Source organism: Callithrix jacchus, chromosome 3 (assembly GCF_049354715.1).
Source record: "Callithrix jacchus isolate 240 chromosome 3, calJac240_pri, whole genome shotgun sequence".
Classification (NCBI taxonomy): Eukaryota; Metazoa; Chordata; class Mammalia; order Primates; family Cebidae; genus Callithrix; species Callithrix jacchus.
In genome coordinates, this window is record NC_133504.1 from 4,676,221 (window position 1) to 4,685,555 (window position 9,335).

Genomic DNA, 9,335 nt, shown 5'->3' on the forward strand with positions numbered 1-9,335 from the left:
ATCTTTTTGGGGACTTCACATTCTGTAAGCTATTTTTAGTGGTTAAATACTCTCTTCTTATGAGCAAAGCTGCCTCTGTCCATTTGTGGTCTGGGAACAAAAAGAATCTCAAAATATCGACGAAGTGTACAGCCCTATTCTATAGATCTTGTCTGGCTAGAAATTACCTAAATATTTCATCAGAGCAGAAAATACACCTGGCACCTTAAAATACTGGTATTACAGTGGTTCCATAAGAAACTGGATTTTCTGGGGGGGAAAAAGGCATCTAAAAATTCGTTAGTGTTCAAAAATTTTTTGAACATTTTCAAACTGGAAATGATCAATAATTATTACTTTATAAAAATTCAAAATCCTAAAATGTAAATATCAAAACCAAAAATGTTCCCAAGATCAATTAACTTAGAGTTTTTTAAGGAGGGGAGAGGTATGAAGAACGTAAGATTATACCTAGGATGGGATCAATTTTGGAGTTTTATTGCAAAAGTGTATAGCAGTGGAACCACGTTTTTAAGACCTTTTAAAAGGCTTTTGTGCTGTAAGACACTCCCCTTTGATATCTCTATTCTCATGAGTAAAAATGGCTTCATAAGGCTGGGTGTGGTTACACACACCTGTAATCCCAGCTACTGGGGAGGCTGCGTGATGGCGCCACTGCACTCCAGCCTGGGCAAAGAGCAGGACTCCTGGTGGGGGCAGAGAACGTTTTTAAGACAATAAAATTTGTCTTTCTTTTATTTGCCATACCTGTTTTTACAACCAGAAGAAAGCCAAATTGTGTTTTAGGGAAAGAAAAAAAAATGTACAGACAGGACTCTTTGCGGACCAGATTGCAACAATGTATGTTAATCTGAGATTCTGCAGAGCCAGTTCTTAACACTAGTTGGGACTCAATCCTCTGGCAAGAATTCCACATGCAGCCATATTGCCCGTTCACGGCAAAGCAGCACATCGCTGCTGGAAAGTGCTCACATCCCCTCCTCCGTTCGCTCAACGACAAAACAAAGAGGTTCTGGCAGTTTTTCTCGGTTGAATGTGATACTTTGTTCCTTCCATTTAACTTCAGTTTTGTCTCTGGAAAAATCCCTAAGCAAACTGAGCTCTTTTTTTTTTTTTTCCAAATAAGGAACTTGAATGAATGGGGGCCAGGAGGCTGACCCCACGGAGAAAGGGGGAGGTGAAGGCATCTGGAGAGAAGAGTGGGAGACTCCACAGAACCGTCCCGAGGGACGGGGCAACTCGGGCCTAACTTAGGCCCAGTTCGGGTCAGTGCCAGGGCCCGCAGCATGCTTATCAGATGGCGGAGGAAGGCAGCAGGATCACAGGTGGCAAGGGATCTTGGTGTCTAGGTGGGTAAAAAGAGCAAAACGCGCTGAAGACAGACACGAAGGGCTGTGGGTATCAGGCCTCACCCACCTGCAGGAGGCTGACTCCCTGTGCCCACGGCCTGCCCGCAGCCGGACAGAACCTTGCATCTCGGCGGCAAATTCCACCAGCAGGTGCCTGGGTGCCCTCCCATCCCGTCAGCGCTGCTGAGTGGGATCTGCAGCTTCTGGCATATTCAGTGACTTCAGCTGGGAGGGACAGATAAAATCACTGCAGAAAATCACTTACTTGCATCCCCGACTCTTCCAGATTCTTTAAATTATCTCACTTAACCATTAAATTATTTTGGTTAGACAGTAATTGTATTCTCTCATTAGCAAAGTGGGAGGTTTAACTTTTTGCATTTCATAAGCCTAGAAAAAAATGCAGTTCTTAAATCTCTTAGATAGTTAGGTTGTTAAAATTCAGAGTAAAAAAAAAAAGGCCTACTGAAAAAAAAAATTCCCCAGACTTGAGAATATGCACAGTGTTCAACAAATCCCCAAAAACCTCTCCTGGCCATCAAGGCTGTGGACAGTGGCTTGCCCCTGAGGGCCACCTCTGCTCAGTGGCTCCCAAACCCGGTGCCCCTGGCCAGCCTGGCCTGTAGCGCCTTAGATCCCGGCACGCCTCGTGCCAGAGTCCAGCCTGCCCCCGAAACGTCTTCATCCAAGTCTTCCATTCATCAGCTTTGCTGCATCATTTGACCCTTTTTTCTCTGATGCTGCTCTCCTGGCTCTGTCCTCTCATTCGCCCCTTCTCAGCCTTTTTCTGCCCTTCCCTTGGGTACTGCTTTCTTCCCAGCTCCGGTTTAGACTTTTGTGTGCCTCACCCCACTTGTCCCTCAAGGCAATCGCTTTCACACCCATTGCTTCAACTGCCGTCTGCATGTGGAAGCCTAGAACTTTCCTTGGAAGCTATCCCTCCACTGGAATATCCTACATGGGCCTCAGTGTCTCTGCAATGAATCTCCTTTTTATCACTTGCACACCTATTTCCTTCTAAAGTTTTAGCATGACTACCAATATGCCAGTCCGACCAGCAAGCTCATCACCATCCTGCAGCCTGGAGCCTTGGCAACACTCGTTCCCAGCTCCTCGGGTTGGGGATCTCTAAATGCCTCTTAGATATAAGACTCTCTCGCCCCAGGGGTTGTCCTCGGCTCAGGAATCTGTCAGCCCTTGCCCAGATTGTTCCCATGGCCTCCTAGAATTTTTTTCTCCTGATTTTGCTCCTCTCTGAACTATTCTTCATGTTACAGTCAAGTTAATTTCTAAGACAACACAATAAATCCACGTTAACCCTGCTTAATATGTCACGGATTCCCCATATTTACAGGGTAAAAACCCAAACTCTTTAGAATGGAATATATTTTATAGCAGTGCGTCTGTTTGCAAAGAACATAAACAGAGTCTTTCTAAAAGGGGTGTTTATTAAGGTCTACAGAGCTATCTTAGGGCCCACGAGGCAGGAGGTGCACCCCCAGTGCCCCGCTCACAACTCACGAGGTCTCGTCTCTGCTTTCCCGGAGTGCCTGTGTTTCTCTCTGCAGACCAGCTCAGCTCTCCCTCAGGAGGTGGGGAAGGGCTGCCTCAGCCCCTGCTCTCGGGACCTCTGCCCACACATTTATCCCACACCAATAGGACCTTTACTTCATATTTGGGAACACAAGTCTTATGCTTGTTTCAGCCAAGTGTATGGTTGGATTCCTCGAAGAGCACAGAACCAACTCTTGTCCAATCAGCTCCAGCCAGGGCCAGGCAGGGACAGGCAGGGACAGCCAGGGCCAGGCAGGGACAGGCAGGGACAGCCAGAGCCAGGCAGGGCCAGGCAGGGACAGGAATGCAGACTTGGCCCACATCTCCAGCAAGGTTGTGAATGATGGGCAGGCCCCATAAAAGGCATGTCTTGGGAAGGTGCCCCCAAATTTCAGTATACTGCACCAAGCAGAGCCTTTGTTACCCTCTCACCCCCAGCCTTTCGGCCTGATTCCTGCCTCTAGCTCTCCCTCTCTGTGCACAGTCCTGCTGTGTCCTGGGTTCCCCACGCACTTCCACTCTTGTTCTCATCCGCATGTGCTATTTATCTGCTTAGAATACTTTCTCCTCTCTCCAAAGCTACCCTCAAACCCCAGGAACCATATACCTGACAAATACTAGTTGTCCTTCAAAATTGTGCATAAATGTCACCTTCTCTTTGAACATCCCTTAAAATCCACCCCCTGGAATTGGGCGTTCCATCTCGAGGGTACTGTCATGCTTTAAACATCCTCCAGCCGTACTTAAATGCTCTGTATTGACGTCTTTTATTCCCCTCTCTCTTCTTAATGAGGAACATCCCCTTTGAAAAATATTTTATTTTTTTAATTGACACAAAATATTCATGGGATACATGGTGATGTTTTGATATGTACACTTATACTGGTCACATCAGGGTAATTAGCTTTTTTTTTTTTTTTTTTTTGGAGACGGAGTTTCGCTCTTGTTGCCCAGGCTGGAGTGCAATGGCGCGATCTCGGCTCACCGCAACCTCCGCCTCCTAGGTTGAGGCAATTCTCCTGCCTCAGCCTCCCGAGTAGCTGGGATTACAGGCACGCGCCACCGTGCCCAGCTAATTTTTTGTATTTTTAGTAGAGACGGGGTTTCACCATGTTGACCAGGATGGTCTCAATCTCTTGACCTCGTGATCCACCCGCCTCGGCCTCCCAAAGTGCTGGGATTACAGGGCTAAGCCACCGCACCCGGCTGGTAATTAGCATATTTATCATCTCAAAGATTTGTCATTTCTCTGTGTTGGGAACACTCAGCATTCTCTTCACTGTTTGAAAGTGTCACACAGTGTTTGCCGACTAGTCACCTGCAGTACTATGGAACACTAGAACTACTCATTCCATCTAGCTATAATTCTGTATCCTTTAAAAAATGTCTATCTCCCTTTTCCCTTCCCCCTCCCAGCCTCTAAGACCCTCTAAAGAACGTCTCTTTAAATAGCAAGGTCCACATTTCCTTGTCACTGCTTACGTACCAAGCACAGCTCTTGAGACACGATGAACCTCAAATCTGAGTGGGAAGTAAGAGACGAGAAGAGAAATGCAGAGGGCTAAGGAGCGGTGTGTTTCAGCAGACTCATTCTCCGCATTTTCAGAATCAGACCCTCGCTGTCTGTGTGCGTGCACAGTGTGCCTCGGAATCAGACCCTCGCCGTCTGTGTGCGTGCACAGTGTGCCTCGGAATCAGACCCTCACCGTCTGTGTGCGTGCACAGTGTGCCTCGGAATCAGACCCTCGCCGTCTGTGTGCGTGCACAGTGTGCCTCGGAATCAGACCCTTGCCGTCTGTAGTGCATGCACAGTGTGCCTCGGAATCAGACCCTCGCCGTCTGTGTGCGTGCACAGTGTGCCTCGGAATCAGACCCTCGCCGTCTGTAGTGCATGCACAGTGTGCCTCGGAATCAGACCCTCGCCGTCTGTGTGCGTGCACAGTGTGTCTCAGAATCAGACCCTTGCCGTCTGTAGTGCATGCACAGTGTGCCTTGGAATCAGACCTTTGCCGTCTGTGTGCATCCACAGTGTGCCTCTTTGGGGGTGGAGGTGTTGGTCTAAAGCAAATGTCTGGCTGGTGGGTGGGTTTTGAGCTGCCCTCCCCTCCCAGGCCAGGCTGGCCATTTTCCCCGCTCCTCCGTCTCCCCTTTGATTCATTCTACAAGACTTCGGTATATCACACCCACTGAGAGACATCTGCACTGCTACTTGAAAGAAGACTTCTTGGCTGCAGAGAAAATACCTTTTCTTTCAAGGTTCCCGTAGCAATGCATCTGCTGTTTATTTTTCTGAAATTCCGTCTTGTCTGACATCTTGAAGCACTGGCTTTACCTCAGTGCCTGTGAATTCTCTGGCTCCTGGTGGATTTGCATCAGAGTAAGCTTGAGGGCAGGGACCAAAGTTACTGTGTGTGACACTATATTATCACATCCTGGCACTGAGCCTGACAGATAGCAATCAACCAAAACATGCCATCTGTTGTTTTTATTATATTCACAGTTTCCAGCAACATTCAGTTTTGTGCCTTCCCCGGCTCTCCTACCATCACTGACCACCACGCTCCCGCATTTCTCACTACTCAGGCACCCAACAGGCACATAGATTCAAAGAAAGATCAGTACCTGACCCAAAACACTTTCAACCAAAGAAAAAAGTAACTTGGTGATAGCTACGTGGAATAGAGACATCCTGACACCAGCAGTCAGGAGGGCCTCGGGTTCAAAAACTGCATTTGATGTTTGTACTCCTGGGACTCTCTCACGATAGCTGGTTCCCTGCAATTCACTGTGAACTGGCAACATTTGAATTGAAGTTTGTTCTTTCCTGTGCTCTTCCTCTGCTCACAGTCCTACTGTTTCAGCTCCCTCTGCTGACCCCCTGCTCTGTCTCCTTGCACAGCTGGCCATGCGGAGAGCAGCCTCTGCTATCTGTGATTTCTATGCTTTTTAAAAGAGCTCCAGAACACCGGCTAAGAAGCCTAAAGTTCTGTTGAGGAAGGTTTCTGTCTAAATGCGTTCAGGTTACTATAACAAAAACACCATAGACAGCAGCAGCCTTCACTCTTTACAGTTCTGGAGGTTAGGATGGCCAAGAGTGAGGTGGGGCAGATGCAGTGTCTGCTACGGGCATGCTTCTGGCTGCACAGACAGCTGTCCTCTGGCAGTGTGCTCACGTGGCAGGAGGGAGAAATCTCCCAGGCTCTCTTATAAGGACATGAATTCCATTCATGGGGCCTTGTCCTTCATGACATAATCAACTCACAAAGCCCCCCCCACAATACCATTACCTTAGGGACTAGGGTTTCAAAATATGAATTTGGGGTGACACAAATATTCAGTCCATAGCAGTCCTATTTCTCGTTTTTCTGTCACCATTGCTATTTGCTGGGGTGTGACAGATTTGTGTCCGTGAACCAGTGTTCCTTTCAACAATCAGCCTACACAGTTAGGTTGAACACGGTACACAATGTTAAGAATTAGCAGAGAGCAGGGCGTGGTGGCTCACGCCTGTAATCCCAAGCACTTTGGGAGGCCGAGGCAGGCGGATCACCTGAGGCCATGAGTTTGAGACCAGCCTGACCAACATGGTAAAACCCCATCTCTACTAAATTAGCCGGGCATGGTGGCACGTGCCTGTAATCCCTGCTACTCCAGAGGCTGAGGCAGGTGAATTGCTTGAACCCAGGAGGCAGAGGTTGCAGTGAGCCGAGAATGTGCCATTGCACTCCAGCCTGGGCAAAAAGAGCAAAACTCCACCTCAAAAAAAAAAAAAAAAAAAAAAAGAATTATTAAGGAAAGCCAAGAGTAGTCTAGATGATTAAAAAAAAAATCCCTCATAGGGAAATCAAAATCTCCTAACAGTATGAGTTTACCCACGGAACTGATGGAACTAATGTTTTATTAATTCCTTTCTCCAGAGCCATTTATCTCTCTGGCGGTATTCTCTGCCTCTGGAAAAGCCTAAAAAACACTCAATGATAAAAATGAGTTTTCAGAAACTATTAAATGAAGGAAAAAAAGGAGAAAGAAGAGATAAGCAAAGGAAACGCCTAAGGAAGAGGTAAGTGTTTGAAGACAGACGGTAACATGAAAATAGGAGAACAGGAAGTATGTTTAGACAGCCAGCCAGCATCTAGCAGGAAAACAAGTTGTCAGAAGAGAAAACGTTAAGTATACTGAACGCTGAAAAAGAAGCTGATACTGAAATCGGCGTTTTCTTCTCCCGATTCCCCCCCTTTCTTTCTGGCTGTATTCCAAACCTCTTCCGTGCTTCACCACTGTTGCAGATGCAACTGGAACATGAGGGACACATGTCATCGATTTAGCGTCCCCCCCTTAACATGAAATTACATTTCAAACTGAACTCAACCAATGAAAAAAATGCAAACATAAATCTAGGAGAAAACAACACCACATTTCATTACTATTAGTGCTCTGAGGCTGAAGTAAGAAACTCAACATTCTTAATTCCATCCTTGGCCGAGCGCAGTGGCTCATGCCTGTAATCCCAGCACTTTGGGAGGCTGAGGCAGGAGGATTACTTGAGCTCAGGAGTTTGAGACCAGCCTGGAACAACATGATGAAACCTCGTCTCTACTAAAAATACAGAAAACCTTAGCTGGGTGTGGTGGTGCAAGTCCATAATCCCAGCTGCTCCAGAGGCTGAGGCAGGAGGATTGCTTGAACCCAGGAGGCAGAGGTTGCAGTGGGCCAAGATCATACCACTGCACTCCAGCCTGGGTGACAGAGCGAGACTCCATCTCAGAATAAAATAAAATAAAATAAATTCCATTCCATGCCCTGCCTTCCCGGCACATCACCTCATCTTCAGATGCCCACTTATTCACCAGTGCCACAGAATGGACACTCCTCCCTCATAAGGACGTACTGAGCAAAGTTAAGTCTGTAATAGGCTGCGTCTCTCTGCTTACAGGTAAATTAGAGTTGGTGTCTTTAAAGTCGTTAGAAAAATATGACAACTGCACAATGATTAGTAAGTATTGTACTCAAACTGTACCAGTAAGCAGAAGCGTTCTGCGGACACTGTAAATTTCCTCTCCTCCTTTGAAGAGATCTCTGGATTCCACCACGGCTGGGACTGCGTCAGACCCAGACGACCTGCTGTGGCTTGAATGTCCCTCCAGAACTCATGTTGAAATTTAATTACCATTGTCATGGTATTGGGAGATGGGACCGGGCCAGGCGCGGTGGCTCACGCCTGTAATCCCAGCACTTTGGGAGGCCGAGGAGGGTGGATCACGAGGTCAAGAGATCGAGACCATCCTGGTCAACATGGTGAAACCCCGTCTCTACTAAAAATACAAAAATTAGCTGGGCATGGTGGCGCGTGCCTGTAATCCCAGCTACTCAGGAGGCTGAGGCAGGAGAATTGCCTGAACCCAGGAGGCGGAGGTTGCAGTGAGCCGAGATCGCGCCATTGCACTCCAGCCTGGGGAACAAGAGCGAAACTCCATCTCAAAAAAAAAAAAAAAAAAAAAGAGGTGGGACATTTCAGAGGTGACTAGGTCATGAGGCTTCTGTCCCCCGGAGTGGATTAATGCTGTCGCCACGGAAATGAGGTCCTGATAAAAGGAGGAGGTGGATGGTTTCCTCTCAGTCTAGCCCCCTCGCTTGCCATGTGGTGCCTTCCGCCACGTTATGATGCAGCATGAAAGCCCCCACCAGATGCAGCCTCTTGACCATAAACTTCCCAGCCTCCAGAAATATACAGCAAATCAGTCTTTTAAATAAATTATCCATTGTGTGGTACTCTGTTGTGGCAGCAGAAATGGTCCAACACAGCGTTCCATGGTGAATCTGAAACATAAATCCACGTCGCGATCCTACCTATGTGCCCACTGCTTATTCTGGGATGGAGCAAATTTCCTGGAACATTTGTAAACTTGGACGTACTCCACAGCCTCACAGGCCACTGTCGTTTCATAAGAGGTTCAGGGAAGGTGCTGGGTTGGGCAACAGTCCAGGTGACAGAGACAAAGACACATCGACAGGCCATCCAAGGAAGGCCATTGGTCACTGCTGGCCGACAGGCACGCCATAGCCTGGTGGCTGTGCTTACCGCAGATACTCAGTCAAGGAGCTGAACACTGAAATCAGTGTTCTAACCTGCTTACCACTCTATTTGTTTGTACTTTCACTGCCTACATGAAAAATGTGTTGATCTTGCATTGAATATGTAAATAAACATATCATACTTTTCAAATAAAGAATATTTTAAGTACTTATGTACTGAAGATTACATATGAAATCTGATTACATATGAGATTACCTATTTACATATGAAACATTTTTTATTGTTGTTTTTGAAATATTTCTCTAAGGTAGAAATTTATTTCCATTTTTATTTTGAACAATTCTTGTGCACTGAAGTCATATTTTAAAATTAGCTTTTGGGAGACAATTCACAGGTCT